Source organism: Salmo salar, unplaced genomic scaffold (genome assembly GCF_905237065.1).
Source record: "Salmo salar unplaced genomic scaffold, Ssal_v3.1, whole genome shotgun sequence".
NCBI lineage: Eukaryota > Metazoa > Chordata > Actinopteri > Salmoniformes > Salmonidae > Salmo > Salmo salar.
This window is the reverse complement of record NW_025547627.1, coordinates 243,536-267,739: the sequence shown is the minus strand read 5'-3', so window position 1 is coordinate 267,739 and position 24,204 is coordinate 243,536. Positions and strand designations below refer to the sequence as shown.

The window sequence follows — 24,204 nt, the reverse complement described above, 5'->3', positions numbered from 1 at the left end:
TGAGAGTGAGAGTGAGAGAGAGAGAGAGAGAGAGAGAGAGAGAGAGAGAGAGAGAGAGAGAGAGGGTGATTTGGTACTGTGGGATTCTTTAATCAGTTTGGCTCATTAGACAGGTCAGAGTCTATGTTTGAAGTGGTGGAGTGGGTTTTGGCAATACAATTTAGATGTATTCATGGATTTAGCTGTTGAAATTCCGTCCCAGACCCCCCTACTGGCTGTAGGCTAAGCCACCAATGTCTTCAAATCCTAGGGGAGAGAGGAGCTGCTACCCCTGGGGGGAGAGAGGAGCTGCTACCCCTGGGGAGAGAGGAGCTGCTACCCCTGGGGAGAGAGAAGCTGCTACCCCTGGGGAGAGAGGAGCTTCTACCCCTGGGGAGAGAGAAGAGCTGCTACCCCTGGGGAGAGAGAGGAGCTGCTACCCCTGGGGAGAGAGAGGAGCTGCAACCAGGAGAGACTGTGACCCTGCTCGGGAAGAGCTTAACGATTGGTGATTGTTGGGGCACGATTGGCAGGAGCTTCAGTGATGAAGACTGCTGAACTTGCTGATGTTTCACAATATGCCACGGCCGTCTCAGTCACCAGGTCTCAACACAACTGAACACAACCATCCCTCCAATAGACTTCCAGACAGTTGTAGAATGTTTGCCAAGGCTCATTGTAAGAGCTGTAAAGAGAGATGGACTCTGAGAGAGAACAGGCAGAACCTGATATGTAAATGAGCAGAGCAAACGAAAGTAACTTTCGACGACCGAATGATCATTCAGACTCTGTTTCTATTGAGAGATAAAAGGTAAGATGACGATTGTTATGTGTATTAATATAGTTGATGATATTGTTGTGTGTATTCATATAGTTGATGATATTGTTATGTGTATTAATATAGTTGATGATATTGTTGTGTGTATTAATATAGTTGATGATATTGTTGTGTGTATTAATATAGTTGATGGTATTGTTGTGTGTATTAATATAGTTGGTGATATTGTTATGTGTATTCATATAGTTGATGGTATTGTTATGTGTATTAATATAGTTGATGATATTGTTGTGTGTATTAATATAGTTGATGATATTGTTATGTGTATTAATATAGTTGATGATATTGTTATGTGTATTAATATAGTTGATGGTATTGTTGTGTGTATTCATATAGTTGATGATATTGTTGTGTGTATTCATATAGTTGATGATATTGTTGTGTGTATTCATATAGTTGATGATATTGTTGTGTGTATTCATATAGTTGATGGTATTGTTGTGTGTATTAATATAGTTGATATTGTTATGTGTATTAATATAGTTGATGATATTGTTATGTGTATTCATATAGTTGATGATATTGTTATGTGTATTAATATAGTTGATGGTATTGTTATGTGTATTAATATAGTTGATGATATTGTTATGTGTATTAATATAGTTGATGATATTGTTATGTGTATTAATATAGTTGATGATATTGTTATGTGTATTAATATAGTTGATGATATTGTTGTGTGTATTCATATAGTTAATTATATTTTTGGTGGACAGTGTTATAATAGTCCTACTCTCTTTAAAATGTTTTGGATATAAATTAGATGCGTGGGGTGAATTCGTTCTGTGCCCATCTGTGTGCCCCAGGGTGATCGCTCCTACACTATCTACAATCTAAAAGGGTTCTTTGGCTGTCCCCATAGGAGAACCCTTTGTAGAACCCTTTTTTTGGTACTAGGTAGAACACTTTTGGGTTCCGTGAAGAACCCTTTCCACAGAGGGTTTTACATGGAAGCCAGAAGGGTTCTACCTGGAACCCAAAAGCGTTCTCCTATGGGGACGGCCGGAGGACCCGTTTGGAACCCTTTATTCTAAGAGTGTATTGTATCATAGGTCTATACACTTGTCTTCTCAAAACAGGCTTAAAACACAACAAGTAACAAACAAACATGTTCTCTTTATAATCTACAGTTAACTCCTTTCACTCAGGGAGGTATGTTGTGTGAAAGAGAGACAAATAAATAATGTTCGAGAGACTAACAACAACTTACACTTCCTCAAAACAGTTTGTGGTATTCATTAGTGCCCACCGTAGCAAAACGTTTGGCAACAGAAACCGTTTAGGTCACATTGTACAGCGTTTAGAGTAAACGGTTCATGTTTTATTTAACATCTTAAAACTGTTGGCTGTGGAGTAAACTAATGAATACAACCCAGGTTGTCGCCTACGACTCGGCATGCTGATACCTGCCTCTTGCTGAAACCTGAACGTAGCCTGAGGGGTATACTATGATACAGGCTTGATATACTGGTTTTCTAAAGCTAGCCAGCTTCAGTTAGCTTCACATTCCAGCTCAGGCCTCACCCATCAGAATATACAGAACAGAACAGAAAAAAATCACAATGAAGTTTCAAGGTGAGAATCCTGCCAGGGATTATTGTAAAGTGTGTAGATAAATTAAATGTAATGTTAGTATAGTGAATGACAGTAAAACACTCCTAACGGTCTACTACTACTGAGACAGGTTGGTGTAATGTTAGTATAGTGAATGACAGTAAAACACTCCTAACAGTCTACTACTACTGAGACAGGTTGGTGTAATGTTAGTATAGTGAATGACAGTAAAACACTCCTAACAGTCTACTACTACTGAGACAGGTTGTTGTCAGTTTAATCAGACAAAATGGAGCTGACTGGATGTGGTCAAGTCAAATTCAATATATCAATATTCAGATACTATAGTTCAGGTGCGACCTGGGTTCACTTCCCTGCCCAGCTGTTTGCTACATTGGTGTCAGAAGTGGTATGGTGTCTGTGAGGTCATCAGAATGGACCGGATGTGTGAGGGGTCTGAGTAGCTGAAGCACGGGACTAATTAACACTGATACTGGGTTAACCCTATTGATACTGATACTGGGTTAACACTATTAATACTGATACTGGGTTAACCCTATTAATACTGATACTGGGTTAACCCTATTAATACTGATACTGGGTTAACCCTATTGATACTGATACTGGGTTAACCCTATTGATACTGATACTGGGTTAACACTATTAATACTGATGCTGGGTTAACCCTATTGATACTGATACTGGGTTAACACTATTGATACTGATACTGGGTTAACACTATTAATACTGATACAGGCTTGATATACTGGTTTTCTAAAGCTAGCCAGCTTCAGTTAGCTTCACATTCCAGCTCAGGCCTCACCCATCAGAATATACAGAACAGAACAGAAAAAAATCACAATGAAGTTTCAAGGTGAGAATCCTGCCAGGGATTATTGTAAAGTGTGTAGATAAATTAAATGTAATGTTAGTATAGTGAATGACAGTAAAACACTCCTAACGGTCTACTACTACTGAGACAGGTTGGTGTAATGTTAGTATAGTGAATGACAGTAAAACACTCCTAACAGTCTACTACTACTGAGACAGGTTGGTGTAATGTTAGTATAGTGAATGACAGTAAAACACTCCTAACAGTCTACTACTACTGAGACAGGTTGTTGTCAGTTTAATCAGACAAAATGGAGCTGACTGGATGTGGTCAAGTCAAATTCAATATATCAATATTCAGATACTATAGTTCAGGTGCGACCTGGGTTCACTTCCCTGCCCAGCTGTTTGCTACATTGGTGTCAGAAGTGGTATGGTGTCTGTGAGGTCATCAGAATGGACCGGATGTGTGAGGGGTCTGAGTAGCTGAAGCACGGGACTAATTAACACTGATACTGGGTTAACCCTATTGATACTGATACTGGGTTAACACTATTAATACTGATACTGGGTTAACCCTATTAATACTGATACTGGGTTAACCCTATTAATACTGATACTGGGTTAACCCTATTGATACTGATACTGGGTTAACCCTATTGATACTGATACTGGGTTAACACTATTAATACTGATGCCGGGTTAACCCTATTGATACTGATACTGGGTTAACACTATTGATACTGATACTGGGTTAACACTATTAATACTGATACTGGGTTAACACTATTGATACTGATACTGGGTTAACACTATTAACACTGATACTGGGTTAACCCTATTAATACTGATACTGGGTTAACCCTATTAATACTGATACTGGGTTAACCCTATTGATACTGATACTGGGTTAACCCTATTGATACTGATACTGGGTTAACACTGTTAATACTGATACTGGGTTAACACTATTGATACTGATACTGGGTTAACAATATTAATACTGATACTGGGTTAATCTTACTTGGGGCGGCAGGTAGCTGCGCTCCAACGCTCTAGAGCGTTGGATTAGTAACCGAAAGGCTGCAAGATCAAATCCCTGAGCTGACAAGGTAAAAATCGGTTGTTTACCCCTGAACAAGGCAGTTAACCCACTGTTCCTAAGCCATCATTGAAAATAAGAATTTGTTCTTAACTGACTTGCCTAGTAAAATGAATAAATAAATAAATACTGGGTTAACCCTATTTGTGCGATGCATAGGGTGTTTTCCTTGTTCACCAGCGACCTGGGTTCACTGCCCTGCACCACTGTTTGCTACAATATTAATATCATAGACTATCTGTTAAACGAAGAGACACCACAATATGAGTGAAAGGATTTCAGGATAATATCAGTGAGTGTTGATTTAGAGTTGTCTTCTGGGTTCATCCTTGTAGCTGCCTTTATCAACAGGGTGAAATGTAACAAATGACATCAGAGTTGGGAGGTAACCAGGTCCCTGTTTAAATCACCATGACAACCATTTCATTATTTCTCCAGAGCAGCAAGGGAATCTAGAGACTCAACCTTTGTAGAATCACAATCACCTTTATTCACCAAGTACATTTACACGTACATATGTAGGATCTTAATTTGAGGCAGTTTACTACAGCAGAAAAATATTCCTGCAGCAACAGAAAATGTGAATTATTATGTGAATTATAATTAATGGACATTTTTGTAGGGGTTACTACATTTTTCGTAAGGAAAACACAAGTCTGAAATTTCTAAGTGGAAATTACAAACTTCAGAAGCCTTTTTAAACCTCAAATACATTTCAAGTTTTACATTTCCTGCATTGCTGGAAAGTTCTTCTGCAGTGGGGGTGATCAAATTAAGATCCTACATCTGTACACATAATTGTACATGGGGATATGTATGGGGGTCTATAACATCCAATCACAGAGGTTTACATCAGCTGACAGTTGCAATGTTATTGCTAATAATTCAAACTGCCCTTTTCAGATAAAGACATAAACTCTGTACAGATGTAGGATCTTAATTTGATCACCCTGATGCAGAAAAACTAAACTTGTAGTGTATTTGAGTGTAATTAAACTTTAGAAAAGGTTTCTGAAGATGATAAATTCCACTTTTCCATTTTAAAACTGTTCATTAATTATAATCCACACAATAATTGAAATGTCCTGTTTCTGCAGGATTATTTTCCTAGTGTAGCAAACCGGCTCAAATTAAGATCCAACATCTGCAGCAATATACCTCTCTCTAATGTATATGGCTATATTGAGATTCACTTTTGTCCATTTGACATCTTGTATTTACTGTTGTTTAGGCTGGTTGAATGAGTTGCCTGTGAAAGCTACTTCATCTGCAAGAAAACAGGCGGCTGCACCAGTGACTGTCAGAAGTTTTGTGATTTCCTCATATGAACGTGAAAGTAAGTGTGTTGTCTATGCAGTTACAAAAATGGCTGTTGAAACTGTGGCACATATTTCTCGGTAACATTGAATAAATGTGTTGGTATGTAGGAAAGACGGGCAGACTCTCGTACTGTTGGTCTAGACTGCCTACAAACTATTATAAGGCTATGATCACTTATCATGCCGACAAACCTGATGGTCTCTGTGAACTGATCTGAACAGGTTTAGACTGGTCATCTATGATATGTAGGTTATATACAGTACATTCTCTGTCCTGCTACTGGTAGGACTATAACATTATGTTGATCTGAACAGGTTTAGACTGGTCATCTATGATATGTAGGTTATATACAGTACATTCTCTGTCCTGCTACTGGTAGGACTATAACATTATGTTGATCTGAACAGGTTTAGACTGGTCATCTATGGTATGTAGGCTATATACAGTACATTCTCTGTCCTGCTACTGGTAGGACTATAACATTATGTTGATCTGAACAGGTTTAGACTGGTCATCTATGATATGTAGGCTATATCTGAGGTATAGACCTTGATCTGCATTTCACTAACAAACTGCTATTATACATTATAACCTAGTCTACTTTACATAATATAAAACCTCTTACTTGTTGCAAATAAACGTTGAATGTATCAATGATTTCCCCCTCAGATCAATCATGTCCGTTTTAGCCCTTCTGTCTACATTCTCAGATACATTTAGAAAACAACAGATTGAAAGACAATAAATAGTCTACTGTTAGTGAATACAAATAAGTGTGAGACATGGCCTTGTGTTGCTGTACTGTCTATAACTACCTTAACAAACAGTGACTTATTATTATTATTATTACTATTATTATTATTATTATTGTTGCTGTACTGTCTAGAACTACCTAAACCAACAGTGACTTATTATTATTACTATTATTATTATTATTATTATTGTTGTTGCTGTATTGTCTAGAACTACCTTAACAAACAGTGACTTATTATTATTATTATTGTTGTTGACAGTTACATTTATATTTACATTTAAGTCATTTAGCAGACGCTCTTATCCAGAGCGACTTACAAATTGGTGCATTCACCTTATGATATCCAGTGGAACAACCACTTTACAATAGTGCATCTAGATCTTCTAAGGGGGGGGTTAGAAGGATTACTTTATCCTATCCTAGGTATTCCTTAAAGAGGTGGGGTTTCAGGTGTCTCCGGAAGGTGGTGATTGACTCCGCTGTCCTGGCGTCGTGAGGGAGCTTGTTCCACCATTGGGGTGCCAGAGCAGCGAACAGTTTTGACTGGGCTGAGCGGGAACTGTGCTTCCTCAGAGGTAGGGGGGGCCAGCAGGCCAGAGGTGGATGAACGCAGTGCCCTTGTTTGGGTGTAGGGCCTGATCAGAGCCTGAAGGTATGGAGGTGCCGTTCCCTTCACAGCTCCGTAGGCAATCACCATGGTCTTGTAGCGGATGCGAGCTTCAACTGGAAGCCAGTGGAGAGAGCGGAGGAGCGGGGTGACGTGAGAGAACTTGGGAAGGTTGAACACCAGACGGGCTGCGGCGTTCTGGATGAGTTGTAGGGGTTTAATGGCACAGGCAGGGAGCCCAGCCAACAGCGAGTTGCAGTAATCCAGACGGGAGATGACAAGTGCCTGGATTAGGACCTGCGCCGCTTCCTGTGTGAGGCAGGGTCGTACTCTGCGAATGTTGTAGAGCATGAACCTACAGGATCGGGTCACCGCCTTGATGTTAGTGGAGAACGACAGGGTGTTGTCCAGGATCACACCAAGGTTCTTAGCACTCTGGGAGGAGGACACAAGGGAGTTGTCAACCGTGATGGCGAGATCATGGAACGGGCAGTCCTTCCCCGGGAGGAAGAGCAGCTCCGTCTTGCCGAGGTTCAGCTTGAGGTGGTGATCCGTCATCCACACTGATGTGTCTGACAGACATGCAGAGATGCGATTCGCCGCCTGGTTATCAGAAGGGGGAAAGGAGAAGATTAATTGTGTGTCGTCTACATAGCAATGATAGGAGAGACCATGTGAGGATATGACAGAGCCAAGTGACTTGGTGTATAGCGAGAATAGGAGAGGGCCTAGAACAGAGCCCTGGGGGACACCAGTGGTGAGAGCGCATGGTGCGGAGACAGATTCTCGCCACGCCACCTGGTAGGAGCGACCTGTCAGGTAGGACGCAATCCAAGCGTGGGCCGCGCCGGAGATGCCCAACCCGGAGAGGGTGGAGAGGAGGATCTGATGGTTCACAGTATCAAAGGCAGCAGATAGGTCTAGAAGGATGAGAGCAGAGGAGAGAGAGTTAGCTTTAGCAGTGCGGAGAGCCTCCGTGACACAGAGAAGAGCAGTCTCAGTTGAATGCCCAGTCTTGAAACCTGACTGATTAGGATCAAGAAGGTCATTCTGAGAGAGATAGCAGGAGAGCTGGCCAAGGACGGCACGTTCAAGAGTTTTGGAGAGAAAAGAAAGAAGGGATACTGGTCTGTAGTTGTTGACATCGGAGGGATCGAGTGTAGGTTTTTTTCAGAAGGGGTGCAACTCTCGCTCTCTTGAAGACGGAAGGGACGTAGCCAGCGGTCAAGGATGAGTTGATGAGCGAGGTGAGGTAGGGGAGAAGGTCTACGGAAATGGTCTGGAGAAGAGAGGAGGGGATAGGGTCAAGTGGGCAGGTTGTTGGGCGGCCGGCCGTCACAAGACGCGAGATTTCATCTGGAGAGAGAGGGGAGAAAGAGGTCAAAGCACAAGGTAGGGCAGTGTGAGCAGGACCAGCGGTGTCATTTGACTTAGCAAACGAGGATCGGATATCGTCAACCTTCTTTTCAAAATGGTTGACGAAGTCATCCGCAGAGAGGGAGGAGGGGGGGAGGGGGAGGAGGATTCAGGAGGGAGGAGAAGGTAGCAAAGAGCTTCCTAGGGTTAGAGGCAGATGCTTGGAATTTAGAGTGGTAGAAAGTGGCTTTAGCAGCAGAGACAGAAGAGGAGAATGTAGAGAGGAGGGAGTGAAAGGATGCCAGGTCCGCAGGGGAGGCGAGTTTTCCTCCATTTCCGCTCGGCTGCCCGGAGCCCTGTTCTGTGAGCTCGTAGTGAGTCGTCGAGCCACGGAGCAGGAGGGGAGGACCGAGCCGGCCTGGAGGATAGGGGACAGAGAAAATCAAAGGATGCAGAAAGGGAGGAGAGGAGGGTTGAGGAGGCAGAATCAGGAGATAGGTTGGAGAAGGTTTGAGCAGAGGGAAGAGATGATAGGATGGAAGAGGAGAGAGTAGCGGGAGAGAGAGAGCGAAGGTTGGGACGGCGCAATACCATCCGAGTAGGGGCAGAGTGAGAAGTGTTGGATGAGAGCAAGAGGGAAAAGGATACAAGGTAGTGGTCGGAGATTTGGAGGGGAGTTGCAATGAGATTAGTGGAAGAACAGCATCTAGTAAAGATGAGGTCAAGCGTATTGCCTGCCTTGTGAGTAGGGGGGAAGGTGAGAGGGTGAGGTCAAAAGAGGAGAGGAGTGGAAAGAAGGAGGCAGAGAGGAATGAGTCAAAGGTAGACGTGGGGAGGTTAAAGTCAACCAGAACTGTGAGAGGTGAGCCATCTTCAGGAAAGGAACTTATCAAGGCGTCAAGCTCATTGATGAACTCTCCAAGGGAACCTGGAGGGCGATAAATGATAAGGATGTTAAGCTTGAAAGGGCTGGTAACTGTGACAGCATGGAATTCAAATGAGGAGATAGACAGATGGGTCAGGGGAGAAAGAGAGAATGTCCACTTGGGAGAGATGAGGATTCCAGTGCCACCACCCCGCTGGCTCGATGCTCTAGGGGTATGTGAGAACACGTGGGCAGACGAAGAGAGAGCAGTAGGAGTAGCAGTGTTATCTGTGGTAATCCATGTTTCCGTCAGCGCCAGGAAGTCTAGGGACTGGAGGGTAGCATAGGCTGAGATTAACTCAGCCTTGTTGGCTGCAGACCGGCAGTTCCAGAGGCTGCCGGAGACCTCCACGTGTTAACCACAACCAACATTATTATTATTATTGTTGTTGTTCTGTCTATAACTACCTTAACAAACAGTTACTTATTATTATTAATATTATTATTATTATTATTATTATTGTCATTATTATTGTTGCTGTACTGTCTATAACTACCTTAACAAACAGTGACTTATTATTATTATTATTATTATTGTTGTTGTTCTGTCTATAACTACCTTAACAAACAGTCACTTATTATTATTGTTATTATTATTATTATTATTATTGTTATTGTTGTTGTTCTGTCTATTACTACCTTAACAAACAGTGACTTATTATTATTATTGACAGTTACCATGAAGATGAAATGTCACAACTACATGTTCATGTGATGCTTTAAATCACCTGACTGTTTCTATGTATCTGTTAGTAAATGTTTTATTTCTCTAAGAGATAATGAATACATGAGAACAATTAACAGTCAAGAACTAGTTGTTACTGTGTTAACCACAACCAACATGCTGGATCTCTGTTTAGTTGTCACTGTGTTATCCACAACCAACATGCTGGATCTCTGTTTAGTTGTCACTGTCTTAACCACAACCAACATGCTGGATCTCTGTTTAGTTGTTACTGTGTTAATCACAACCAACATGCTGGATCTCTGTTTAGTTGTCACTGTGTTAACCACAACCAACATGTTGGATCTCTGTTTACAGGGGTCAGTGCTCTAAAATGAGTCTCTCTGGGGAGAGAGAGGAGGGGGGCCCTGCCTCTAAAATGAGTCTCTCTGGGGAGAGAGAGGAGGGGGGTCCTGCCTCTAAAATGAGTCTCTCTGGGGAGAGAGAGGAGGGGGGTCCTGCCTCTAAAATGAGTCTCTCTGGGGAGAGAGAGGAGGGGGGCCCTGCCTCTAAAATGAGTCTCTCTGGGGAGAGAGAGGAGGGGGGCCCTCCCTCTAAAATGAATCTCTCTGGGGGACATGACACCAAAGCTAAGAGGTGAGATAACAATTTTATGAATAATTTATTACGTTTATTTCCTAAATAAATAGCTATCTTAAGGTGAATGCACTTACTGTAAATCTCTCTGGATAAGAGCTTCTGCTAAATCAGGGGTTCTCAATCCGGGGTCTGCGGAGGTACTGCAGGGGTTCTGCAGGAAGTGTGGGGAGTGGTGGTGTATCCAGGGAGAAAACTAAACTAATATTCTGAAATGTCATTGTGGTCTTATGTTCCCATCTATTGGAATTATTTAGCAACTGCAGTAGTGCTGAAAAAATGTGTTATTCCTTACTAAAGTAGTAATTACTGAGAATTACTAGTTAATTGTATCACTTACAATCATAAAATAACAACTTATACCATAACAAACAATTAAACTGACATAAACCTAAATCACTATATATGTAGTTATTTAGTTAATTACCAAATTGAGCCGGTCAGTCACATTTGAGAGTGAGGGAGATATATAGCATTTTGCATAAAAAACATGATTTTTGTCTCTCTGAAATGAAACCATCAAGTGATAGATTTTAAACAAATCCTTGTCTGTGAGAGATGTAATAATTAATACATAATTTCTTTAAACAATAAAAGCTCATTTCTGTAAAGTGATATGTTGCATGTTGGAACTCTTCTTATGTTTCCCATCTGAGATCAGAGTAGATGAGAGATGTAATGTTTGTCTCTGTTGTGTTGAAGACCAATCAAGCAGGAGAGACCAGCCTCCCCTGTACCCAGCTGTGTGTCCATGAAGAGTGACCAGTCTATGGATCATCCTATAGAGTTTAGAGAGGGAGACTTTTCTACTGAACAAAGGTAAGAAGAACTCATGGGTCATGGTCAGTGAGTTAAACAACATTGTCTCTAGTCATTTCTCCTCTCCCATTTTCACATTTCTTTTGGTTGTTTTCATAATCCATAGGCTAATCCTTTTGTCCATTTTCATAGTCCTAAAACAATATTAAACAAACACAATATTCCCTCCCTGTTTGTGTGTGTGTGTGTGTGTGTGTGTGTGTGTGTGTGTGTGTGTGTGTGTGTGTGTGTGTGTGTGTGTGTGCTCTCCCTGGATGAAGAGATATAATCTCTATCCTGATTGCCTAGTCACTTTTATCCTTACCTACCTGTACATATTACCTCAATTACCTAAACTACCTGGTACCCCTGCACATTGACTCAGTACTGGTACTCCTTATAGTCTCATTATTACCTCAACTACCTGGTACCCCTGCACATTGACTCAGTACTGGTACTCCTTATAGTCTCATTATTATCTCAACTACCTGGTACCCCTGCACATTGACTCAGTACTGGTAATCCTTATAGCCTCATTATTACCTCAACTACCTGGTACCCCTGCACATTGACTCAGTACTGTTACTCCTTATAGTCTCATTATTACCTCAACTACCTGGTACCCCTGCACATTGACTCAGTACTGGTACTCCTTATAGTCTCATTATTACCTCAACTACCTGGTACCCCTGCACATTGACTCAGTACTGGTACTCCTTATAGTCTCATTATTACCTCAACTACCTGGTACCCCTGCACATTGACTCAGTACTGGTACTCCTTATAGTCTCATTATTACCTCAACTACCTGGTACCCCTGCACATTGACTCAGTACTGGTACTCCTTATAGTCTCATTATTACCTCAACTACCTGGTACCCCTGCACATTGACTCAGTACTGGTACTCCTTATAGTCTCATTATTACCTCAACTACCTGGTACCCCTGCACATTGACTCAGTACTGGTACTCCTTATAGTATCATTATTACCTCAACTACCTGGTACACCTGCACATTGACTCAGTACTGGTACTCCTTATAGTCTCATTATTACCTCAACTACCTGGTACCCCTGCACATTGACTCAGTACTGGTACTCCTTATAGTCTCATTATTACCTCAACTACCTGGTACCCCTGCACATTGACTCAGTACTGGTACTCCTTATAGTCTCATTATTACCTCAACTACCTGGTACCCCTGCACATTGACTCAGTACTGGTACTCCATAGTCTCATTATTACCTCAACTACCTGGTACCCCTGCATATTGACTCAGTACTGGTACTCCTTATAGTCTCATTATTACCTAAACTACCTGGTACCCCTGCACATTGACTCAGTACTGGTACTCCTTATAGTATCATTATTACCTCAACTACCTGGTACACCTGCACATTGACTCAGTACTGGTACTCCTTATAGTCTCATTATTACCTCAACTACCTGGTACCCCTGCACATTGACTCAGTACTGGTACTCCTTATAGTCTCATTATTACCTCAACTACCTGGTACCCCTGCACATTGACTCAGTACTGGTACTCCTTATAGTCTCATTATTACCTCAACTACCTGGTACCCCTGCACATTGACTCAGTACTGGTACTCCATAGTCTCATTATTACCTCAACTACCTGGTACCCCTGCACATTGACTCAGTACTGGTACTCCTTATAGTCTCATTATTACCTCAACTACCTGGTACCCCTGCACATTGACTCAGTACTGGTACTCCTTATAGTCTCATTATTACCTCAACTACCTGGTACCCCTGCACATTGACTCAGTACTGGTACTCCTTATAGTCTCATTATTACCTAAACTACCTGGTACCCCTGCACATTGACTCAGTACTGGTACTCCATATAGCCTGATCTCTGAGAGTGAGACAGATATATATTATTACTGTGTTAAACCTAGCAGTACTACTGATTTCTCTGAGAGTGATGCAGATATATATTATTACTGTATTAAACCTAGCAGTACTACTGATTTCTCTGAGAGGCAAATATATATTATTACTGTATTAAACCTAGCAGTACTACTGATTTCTCTGAGAGGCAGATATATATTATTACTGTATTAAACCTAGCAGTACTACTGATTTCTCTGAGAGGCAGATATATTTTATTACTGTGTTAAACCTATCAGTACTACTGATTTCTCTGAGAGGCAGATATATATTATTACTGTATTAAACCTAGCAGTACTACTGATTTCACTGAGAGGCAGATATATATTATTACTGTGTTAAACCTAGCAGTACTACTGATTTCTCTGAGAGGCAGATATATATTATTACTGTGTTAAACCTAGCAGTACTACTGATTTCACTGAGAGGCAGTTATATATTATTACTTTGTTAAACCTAGCAGTACTACTGATTTCTCTGAGAGGCAGATATATATTATTACTGTGTTAAACCTAGCAGTACTACTGATTTCTCTGAGAGTGAGACAGATATATATTATTACTGTGTTAAACCTAGCAGTACTACTGATTTCTCTGAGAGTGAGGCAGATATATAGCATTTAGCAAAAAAACATTATTTCTCTCTCTGAAATGAAACCATCAAGTGATAGATTTTAAACAAATACATGTCTGTCACTGAACAACGCCATGCCATGATTAGATAGTGAAATAACACACCAATCTCTTCCATAATTTCTTTAAACCATAAAGGCAAATTTCCGAACATTTCTGTAAAGTGATATGTTGCATGTTGGAGCTCTTCTTATGTTCCCCATCTGAGATCAGAGTAGATGAGAGATGTAATGTTTGTCTCTGTTGTGTTGAAGACCAATCAAGCCGGAGAGAACAGCCTCCCCTGTACCCAGCTGTGTGTCCATGAAGAGTGACAAGTCTATGGGTGAACCTATATACTTTAGAGAGGGAGACTTTTCTACTGAACAAAGGTAAGAAGAACTCATGGGTCATGGTCAGTGAGTTAAACAACACTGTCTCTAGTCATTTCTCCTCTCCCATTTTCACATTTCTTTTGGTTGTTTTCATAATCCACAGGCTAATCCTTTAGTCCATTTTCATAGTCCTAAAACAATATTAAACAAACACAACGTGCCCTCCCTGTGTGTGTGTGTGTGTGTGTGTGTGTGTGTGTGTGTGTGTGTGTGTGTGTGTGTGTGTGTGTGTGTGTGTGTGTGTGTGTGTGTGTGTGTGTGTGTGTGTGTGTTCCAGAGGTCTTAACCTATAGAAGGACTATAGTATGTTTAGTCCCAGAGGTCTTAACCTAGAGGACTATAGTATGTTTAGTCCCAGAGGTCTTAACCTACAGAAGGACTATAGTATGTTTAGTCCCAGAGGTCTAAACCTATAGAAGGACTATAGTATGTTTAGTCCCAGAGGTCTTAACCTATAGAAGGAAGGACTATAGTATGTTATAGATACTTCAGTCCCCAGAGGTCTTAACCTATAGAAGGACTATAGTATGTTATAGATACTTCAGTCCCCAGAGGTCTTAACCTAGAGGACTTTAGTATGTTTAGTCCCAGAGGTCTTAACCTATAGAAGGACTATAGTATGTTGTAGATACTTCAGTCCCCAGAGGTATTAACCTATAGAACGACTATTGTATGTTTAGTCCCAGAGGTCTTAACCTACAGAAGGACTATAGTATGTTTAGTCCCAGAGGTCTTAACCTATAGAAGGCTTAACCTAGAGGACTATAGTATATTCAGTCCCCAGAGGTCTTAATCTATAGAAGGACTATAGTATGTTTAGTCCCAGAGGTCTTAACCTATAGAAGGACTATAGTATGTTATAGATACTTCAGTCCCCAGAGGTCTTAACCTACAGAAGGAATATAGTATGTTACAGATACTTCAGTCCCCAGAGGTCTTAACCTATAGAAGGACTATAGTATGTTATAGATATTTCAGTCCCCAGAGGTCTTAACCTATAGAAAGACTATAGTATGTTTAGTCCCAGAGGTCTTAACCTATAGAAGGACTATAGTATGTTTAGTCCCAGAGGTCTTAACCTATAGAAGGACTATAGTATGTTTAGTCCCAGAGGTCTTAACCTATTGAACAACTATAGTATGTTTAGTCCCAGAGGTCTTAACCTAGAGGACTATAGTATGTTATGGATACTTCAGTCCCCAGAGGTCTTAACCTATAGAAGGACTATAGTATGTTATAGATATTTCAGTCCCCAGAGGTCTTAACCTATAGAAAGACTATAGTATGTTTAGTCCCAGAGGTCTTAACCTAGAGGACTATAGTATGTCTAGTCCCAGAGGTCTTAACCTAGAGGACTATAGTATGTTTAGTCCCAGAGGTCTTAACATATAGAAGGACTACAGTATGTTTAGTCCCAGAGGTCTAAACCTACAGAAGGACTATAGTATGTTATAGATACTTCAGTCCCCAGAGGTCTTAACCTATAGAAGGACTATAGTATGTTTAGTCCCAGAGGTCTTAACCTATAGAAGGACTATAGTATGTTTAGTCCCAGAGGTCTTAACCTATTGAACAACTATAGTATGTTTAGTCCCAGAGGTCTTAACCTAGAGGACTATAGTATGTTATGGATACTTCAGTCCCCAGAGGTCTTAACCTATAGAAGGACTATAGTATGTTATAGATATTTCAGTCCCCAGAGGTCTTAACCTATAGAAAGACTATAGTATGTTTAGTCCCAGAGGTCTTAACCTAGAGGACTATAGTATGTCTAGTCCCAGAGGTCTTAACCTAGAGGACTATAGTATGTTTAGTCCCAGAGGTCTTAACATATAGAAGGACTACAGTATGTTTAGTCCCAGAGGTCTAAACCTACAGAAGGACTATAGTATGTTATAGATACTTCAGTCCCCAGAGGTCTTAACCTATAGAAGGACTATTGTATGTTTAGTCCCAGAGGTCTTAACCTACAGAAGGACTATAGTATGTTTAGTCCCAGAGGTCTAAACCTACAGAAGGACTATAGTATGTTATAGATACTTCAGTCCAGAGAGGTCTTAAGCTATAGAAGGACTATCGTATGTTTAGTCCCAGAGGTCTTAACCTATAGAAGGACTATAGTATGTTATAGATACTTCAGTCCCCAGAGGTCTTAACCTATAGAAGGACTATAGTATGTTTAGTCCCAGAGGTCTAAACCTACAGAAGGACTATAGTATGTTATAGATACTTCAGTCCCCAGAGGTCTTAACCTATAGAAGGACTATAGTATGTTTAGTCCCAGAGGTCTTAACCTAGAGGACTATAGTATGTTCAGTCCCCAGAGGTCTTAACCTATAGAAGGACTATAGTATGTTATGGATACTTCAGTCCCAAGAGGTCTTAACCTACAGAAGGTCTATAGTATGTTATGGATACTTCAGTCCCCAGAGGTCTTAACCTATAGAAGGACTATAGTATGTTTAGTCCCAGAGGTCTTAACCTACAGAAGGACTATAGTATGTTTAGTCCCAGAGGTCTAAACCTACAGAAGGACTATAGTATGTTATGGATACTTCAGTCCCCAGAGGTCTAAACCTAGAGGACTATAGTATGTTTAGTCCCAGAGGTCTTAACCTATAGAAGGACTATAGTATGTTTAGTCCTAGAGGTCTTAACCTACAGAAGGACTATAGTATGTTTAGTCCCAGAGGTCTAAACCTACAGAAGGACTATAGTATGTTTAGTCCCAGAGGTCTAAACCTACAGAAGGACTATAGTATGTTATGGATACTTCAGTCCCCAGAGGTCTAAACCTACAGAAGGACTATAGTATGTTATGGATACTTCAGTCCCCAGAGGTCTTAACCCAGGAGGTAGATTACTCAGCTGTTCTAGTGGTCTGAGGCAGGAGGTAGATTACTCAGCTCTTCTAGTGGTCTGAGACAGGAGGTAGATTACTCAGCTGTTCTAGTGGTCTGAGACAGGAGGTAGATTACTCAGCTGTTCTAGTGGTCTGAGGGAGGAGGTAGATTACTCAGCTGTTCTAGTGGTCTGAGACAGGAGGTAGATCACAAGCATTTTCCAAGTGTAATGTTATTGATGGTTTCGGGAAACAGCTCTTTTACGAAATCCATGCGGGTTACTGTTATCAGCTCCTCACAACCCCAAGCTGAACATCCCCCACAACCAGAGCCTGATCGTCAAGGGGGAACCATAAACCTGCCTCTCCAACTCTCCCTGACCTGAGTGTTTTAACTCCTGAGAGTCTAGGGGGGAACCATAAACCTGCCTCTCCATCTCTCCCTGACCTGAGTGTGTTAACTCCTGAGAGTCTAGGGGGGAACCATAAACCTGCCTCTCCAACTCTCCCTGACCTGAGTGTGTTAACTCCTGAGAGTCTAGGGGGGAGGGAACCATAAACCTGCCTCTCCAACTCTCCCTGACCTGAGTGTGTTAACTCCTGAGAGTCTAGGGGGGAACCATAAACCTGCCTCTCCAACTCTCCCTGACCTGAGTGTGTTAACTCCTGAGAGTCTAGGGGGGAACTATAAACCTGCCTCTCCAACTCTCCCTGACCTGAGTGTGTTAACTCCTGAGAGACAAGGGGGGAACCATAAACCTGCCTCTCCATCTCTCCCTGACCTGAGTGTGTTAACTCCTGAGAGTCTAGGGGGGAACCATAAACCTGCCTCTCCAACTCTCCCTGACCTGAGTGTGTTAACTCCTGAGAGTCTAGGGGAACCATAAACCTGCCTCTCCACCTCTCCCTGACCTGAGTGTGTTAACTCCTGAGAGTCTAGGGGGGAACCATAAACCTGCCTCTCCATCTCTCCCTGACCTGAGTGTGTTAACTCCTGAGAGTCTAGGGGGGAACCATAAACCTGCCTCTCGATCTCTCCCTGACCTGAGTGTTTTAACTCCTGAGAGTCTAGGGGGGAACCATAAACCTGCCTCTCCAACTCTCCCTGACCTGAGTGTTTTAACTCCTGAGAGTCTAGGGGGGAACCATAAACCTGCCTCTCCAACTCTCCCTGACCTGAGTGTGTTAACTCCTGAGAGTCTAGGGGGGAACCATAAACCTGCCTCTCCATCTCTCCCTGACCTGAGTGTGTTAACTCCTGAGAGTCTAGGGGGAACCATAAACCTGCCTCTCCAACTCTCCCTGACCTGAGTGTGTTAACTCCTGAGAGTCTAGGGGGGAACCATAAACCTGCGTCTCCAACTCTCCCTGACCTGAGTGTGTTAACTCCTGAGAGTCTAGGGGGGGAACCATAAACCTGCCTCTCCATCTCTCCCTGACCTGAGTGTGTTAACTCCTGAGAGTCTAGGGGGGAACCATAAACCTGCCTCTCCATCTCTCCCTGACCTGAGTGTTTTAACTCCTGAGAGTCTAGGGGGAACCATAAACCTGCCTCTCCAACTCTCCCTGACCTGAGTGTGTTAACTCCTGAGAGTCTAGGGGGGGAACCATAAACCTGCCTCTCCAACTCTCCCTGACCTGAGTGTTTTAACTCCTGAGAGTCTAGGGGGGAACCATAAACCTGCCTCTCCAACTCTCCCTGACCTGAGTGTGTTAACTCCTGAGAGTCTAGGGGGGAACCATAAACCTGCCTCTCCAACTCTCCCTGACCTGAGTGTGTTAACTCCTGAGAGTCTAGGGGGGGAACCATAAACCTGCCTCTCCAACTCTCCCTGACCTGAGTGTGTTAACTCCTGAGAGTCTAGGGGGGGAACCATAAACCTGCCTCTCCAACTCTCCCTGACCTGAGTGTGTTAACTCCTGAGAGTCTAGGGGGAACCATAAACCTGCCTCTCCATCTCTCCCTGACCTGAGTGTGTTAACTCCTGAGAGTCTAGGGGGGGGGGAACCATAAACCTGCCTCTCCATCTCTCCCTGACCTGAGTGTGTTAACTCCTTAGAGTCTAGGGGGGGAACCATAAACCTGCCTCTCCAACTCTCCCTGACCTGAGTGTGTTAACTCCTGAGAGTCTAGGGGGGAACCATAAACCTGCCTCTCCACCTCTCCCTGACCTGAGTGTGTTAACTCCTGAGAGTCTAGGGGGAACCATAAACCTGCCTCTCCACCTCTCCCTGACCTGAGTGTGTTAACTCCTGAGAGTCTAGGGGGGGAACCATAAACCTGCCTCTCCAACTCTCCCTGACCTGAGTGTGTTAACTCCTGAGAGTCTAGGGGGGGAACCATAAACCTGCCTCTCCAACTCTCCCTGACCTGAGTGTGTTAATTAACTCCTGAGAGTCTAGGGGGGAATAATAAACCTGTCTCTCCATCTCTCCATGACCTGAGTGTGTTAACTCCTGAGAGTCTAGGGGGGAACCATAAACCTGCCTCTCCAACTCTCCCTGACCTGAGTGTTTTAACTCCTGAGAGTCTAGGGGGGGAACCATAAACCTGCCTCTCCATCTCTCCCTGACCTGAGTGTTTTAACTCCTGAGAGTCTAGGGGGGAACCATAAACCTGCCTCTCCAACTCTCCCTGACCTGAGTGTGTTAACTCCTGAGAGTCTAGGGGAACCATAAACCTGCCTCTCCAACTCTCCCTGACCTGAGTGTGTTAATTAACTCCTGAGAGTCTAGGGGGGGAACCATAAACCTGCCTCTCCATCTCTCCCTGACCTGAGTGTTTTAACTCCTGAGAGTCTAGGGGGGAACCATAAACCTGTCTCTCCATCTCTCCCTGACCTGAGTGTGTTAACTCCTGAGAGTCTAGGGGGAACCATAAACCTGCCTCTCCAACTCTCCCTGACCTGAGTGTGTTAATTAACTCCTGAGAGTCTAGGGGGGAACCATAAACCTGCCTCTCCATCTCTCCCTGACCTGAGTGTTTTAACTCCTGAGAGTCTAGGGGGGAACCATAAACCTGTCTCTCCATCTCTCCCTGACCTGAGTGTGTTAACTCCTGAGAGTCTAGGGGGAACCATAAACCTGCCTCTCCATCTCTCCCTGACCTGAGTGTGTTAACTCCTGAGAGTCTAGGGGGAACCATAAACCTGCCTCTCCAACTCTCCCTGACCTGAGTGTGTTAACTCCTGAGAGTCTAGGGGAACCATAAACCTGCCTCTCCAACTCTCCCTGACCTGAGTGTGTTAACTCCTGAGAGTCTAGGGGGGGAACCATAAACCTGCCTCTCCAACTCTCCCTGACCTGAGTGTGTTAACTCCTGAGAGTCTAGGGGGGAACCATAAACCTGCCTCTCCAACTCTCCCTGACCTGAGTGTGTTAACTCCTGAGAGTCTAGGGGGAACCATAAACCTGCCTCTCCAACTCTCCCTGACCTGAGTGTTTTAACTCCTGAGAGTCTAGGGGGGAACCATAAACCTGCCTCTCCAACTCTCCCTGACCTGAGTGTGTTAACTCCTGAGAGTCTAGGGGGGGAACCATAAACCTGCCTCTCCAACTCTCCCTGACCTGAGTGTTTTAACTCCTGAGAGTCTAGGGGGGAACCATAAACCTGCCTCTCCAACTCTCCCTGACCTGAGTGTGTTAACTCCTGAGAGTCTAGGGGGGGAACCATAAACCTGCCTCTCCAACTCTCCCTGACCTGAGTGTGTTAAAAAACCTCTTACATCTAGACGTTCCGCTAGCGGAACACCTGCTCCAATATCCAATGATAGGCGTGGCGCGAATTACAAATTCCTGTAAAATACAAAAACTTCCATTTTTTCAAACATATGACTATTTCACAGCATTTTAAAGACAAGACTCTCCTTTATCTAACCACAATGTCCAATTTCAAAAAGGCTTTACAGCGAAAGCAAAACATTAGATTATGTCAGCAGAGTACCCAGCCAGAAATAATCAGACACCCATTTTCAAGATAGCATATAATGTCACAAAAAACAAAACCACAGCTAAATGCAGCACTAACCTTTGATGATCTTCATCAGATGACACACCTAGGACATTATGTTATACAATACATGCATGTTTTGTTCAATCAAGTTCATATTTATATCAAAAACCAGCTTTTTACATTAGCATGTGACGTTCAGAACTAGCATACCCCCCGCAAACCTCCGGTGAATTTACTAAATTACTCACGATAAACGTTCACAAAAAACATAATAATTATTTTAAGAATTATAGATACAGAACTCCTTTGTGCAATTGAGGTGTCCGATTTTAAAATAGCTTTTCAGTGAAAGCACATTTTGCAATATTCTGAGTAGATAGCCCAGCCATCACGGCTAGCTATTTAGACACCCAGCAAATGTAGCACTCATCAAAGTCAGATTTACTATAAGAAAAATGTTATTACCTTTGCTGTCTTCGTCAGAATGCACTCCCAGGACTGCTACTTCAATAACAAATGTTGGTTTGGTTCAAAATAATCCATAGTTATATCCAAAAAGCGGCGTTTTGTTCGTCCGTTCAAGACACTATCCGAAGTGTTAATAAGGGTGACGAGCATGGCGCAATTCGTGACAAAAGATTTCTAAATATTCAATTACCGTACTCCAAAGCATGTCAACCGCTGTTTAAAATCAATTTTTATGCCGTTTTTCTCGTAAAAAGCGATAATATTCCGACCGGGAATCTGCGTTTAGGTAAACAGACAAAAGAAAATAAAGCATTCGGTCGACTCGTGCACGCGCCTGAGTCTCACAGTACTGTAACCAGCCACTACCCAAACGCTCTACTTTTTTTTCAGCCAGAGCCTGCAAAGCCACGATTCAGCTTTTTGCCGCCTTCTGAGAGCCCATGGGAGCCATAGGAAGTGTCACGTAACAGCAGAGATCCTCTGTAATGATAGAGATAATCAAGAAGGGCAAGAAATTGTCAGACAGGGCACTTCCTGCATGGAATCTTCTCAGGTTTTGGCCTGCCAAATGAGTTCTGTTATACTCACAGACACCATTCAAACAGTTTTAGAAACTTTGGAGTGTTTTCTATCCAAAGCTAATAATTATATGCATATTCTAGTTTCTGGGCAGGAGTAATAATCAGATTAAATCGGGTACGTTTTTTATCCGGCTGTGAAAATACTGCCCCCTAGCCATAACAGGTTAACTCCTGGGCTACTTTATTCCCCTCTGGCTGGGGGTGGAGTCAGTGAGTCACAAACCAGTAAAATATGTAGAGACGGGTCGCTCTCTTTCAAGCTCTGAGATTTAACGATGTTCCTATGAAGGTTCTAACGATTCATTCAGATGCTTTTGGGAAACCAGGCCCTGGATAAGGACATCTGCTAAATGACAAAAGTGTCAAATGTAAATGTTTTACAAACAGATCACATACAAATTTCTTGAATATTTTTTAAAATATATATATATATTGATGTCACAAATGTATCATTTGTACATTTCTTTATTAAAAATGTAGTACCATGTTATTTTTTACTGTATAAAACATAGCAGTACTACTGATTTCTCTGAGAGAGAGATATATATTATTACTGTGTAAAACCTAGCAGTACTACTGATTTCTCTGAGAGTGAGGCAGATATATATTATTGCTGTGTAAAACCTAGCAGTACTACTGATTTCTCTGACAGGCAGATATATATTATTACTGTATTAAACCTAGCAGTACTACTGATTTCTCTGACAGTGAGGCAGATATATATTATTACTGTATAAAACCTAGCAGTAAGACTGATTTCTCTGAGAGTGAGACAGATATATATTATTACTGTATAAAACCTAGCAGTACTACTGATTTCTCTGAGAGTGAGGCAGATATATATTATTACTGTATAAAACCTAGCAGTACTACTGATTTTCTGAGAGTGAGGCAGATATATATTATTACTGTGTTAAACCTAGCAGTACTACTGATTTCTCTGAGAGGCAGATATATAGTATTACTTTATTAAACCTAGCAGTACTACTGATTTCTCTGAGAGTGAGGCAGATATATATTATTACTGTGTAAAACCTAGCAGTACTACTGATTTCTCTGAGAGTGAGGCAGATATATTGCATTTAGCAAAAAACATTATTTGTCTCTGAAATGAAACCATCAAGTGATAGATTTTAAACAAATACATGTCTGTCATTGAACAACCCATGCCATGATTAGATAGTGAAAAAACACAACAATCTCTTTACTAATTTCTTTAAACAATAAAGACTAATTTATGAACATTTCTGTAAAGTGATATGTTGCATTTTGGAATGAAAGTCTTCTTATGTTTCCCATCTGAGCTCAGAGTAGATGAGAGATGTAATGTTTGTCTCTGTTGTGTTGAAGACCAATCAAGCAGGAGAGACCAGCCTCCCCTGTTCCCAGCTGTGTGTCCATGAAGAGTGACTGGTCTATGGATCATCCTATAGAGTTTAGAGAGGGAGACTTTTCTACTGAACAAAGGTAAGAAGAACTCATGGGTCATGGTCAGTGAGTTAAACAACACCGTCTCTAGTCATTTCTCCTCTCACATTTTCACATTTCTTTTGGTTGTTTTCATAATCCATAGGCTAATCCTTTAGTCCATTTTCATAGTCCTAAAACAATATTAAACAAACACAACGTTCCCTCCCTGCGTGTGTGTGTGTGTGTGTGTGTGTGTGTGTGTGTGTGTGTGTGTGTGTGTGTGTGTGTGTGTGTGTGTGTGTGTGTGTGTGTGTGTGTGTGTGTGTGTGTGTGTGTGTGTGTGTGTGTGTACTCCCTGGTTGAGGAGATGTAATCTCATGTTTTGTCCACAGAAACCAACAGGAGAGATCAGAGTCAGAGATTCTCAGTGGTCAGTCTTCCCAGAGTCATCAAACAGACCTGGACTCTATATTCAGTGTATGTGGTCCTGTTATGAACATTTGTTTTTGTTTTCCTCAAGTAAAGTTGATCTGTCAATTATTCATTATTGTGTTAATGAGAAAGCATTTCTTCTCTTGCTTAACTTATTTACTTGATTTATTTTAGTTGCTTGAAGAGAAAATGATGACATTTGTGAAGAACGAGC

At 42.1% G+C, this 24,204-nt stretch overlaps 2 long non-coding RNA genes across 2 annotated transcripts; both read left to right on the top strand.

The window, feature by feature from the left end:
* The first annotated feature begins 487 nt into the window (after nt 1–487).
* Nucleotides 488–10,393, top strand: LOC123732120 (uncharacterized). The gene is made up of 3 exons (XR_006762976.1): nt 488–790; nt 5,536–5,640; nt 10,309–10,393. It is a non-coding gene; the product is annotated as an uncharacterized lncRNA (long non-coding RNA).
* A 952-nt stretch (nt 10,394–11,345) lies between these two features.
* LOC123732118 (uncharacterized) lies at nt 11,346–23,555 on the top strand. The gene is made up of 3 exons (XR_006762974.1): nt 11,346–11,406; nt 14,186–14,302; nt 23,499–23,555. It is a non-coding gene; the product is annotated as an uncharacterized lncRNA (long non-coding RNA).
* Nucleotides 23,556–24,204: the final 649 nt, after the last annotated feature.